The sequence below is a fragment of the Triticum aestivum genome, chromosome 2B (genome assembly GCF_018294505.1).
Source record: "Triticum aestivum cultivar Chinese Spring chromosome 2B, IWGSC CS RefSeq v2.1, whole genome shotgun sequence".
NCBI lineage: Eukaryota > Viridiplantae > Streptophyta > Magnoliopsida > Poales > Poaceae > Triticum > Triticum aestivum.
Genome location: NC_057798.1, coordinates 12,297,902 through 12,298,346, shown reverse-complemented (window position 1 = coordinate 12,298,346; position 445 = coordinate 12,297,902).

Below are 445 nucleotides of genomic sequence, written 5' to 3'. Positions count from 1 at the left end.
CGGGGTACTGCGGTGGGGCAGCATCCTTGCGCCTGGGCGGCTCGCCGGCGTGGGGCGCGTTGAGGACGCCGGCGCTCAGGGCCCTGCGGATGGGCGGCGGCCTGGAGTACCTCCCGGTGGAGAGGGGTGTGTCTGCACCGCGGCCGATCTGGATCCGGATCTGGCCCGATCTGGATCCATGGGCTTGTAGACGACACAGGTGGCAGTCAGGGCGGCGACCCTGATGCATGGCGGCGATTGGAGCCTCCATGGCCGGCGGTGTGGCGGCTATGTGCTCATGGGTGGCTTTGATGGCTGTGGATCTGGCATTGGCCGGCCGGTGACGCGAGGAGGACCGGTGAGGGGCGGCTAGAGCCTCCCTTCCGGCATGCCAACAGCGGCCCTCGTCTCCAGGGCGAGGCTCCGTTTGGTTCCACCCAGCTGCGAGTTCGGGGAGTCGCGACTT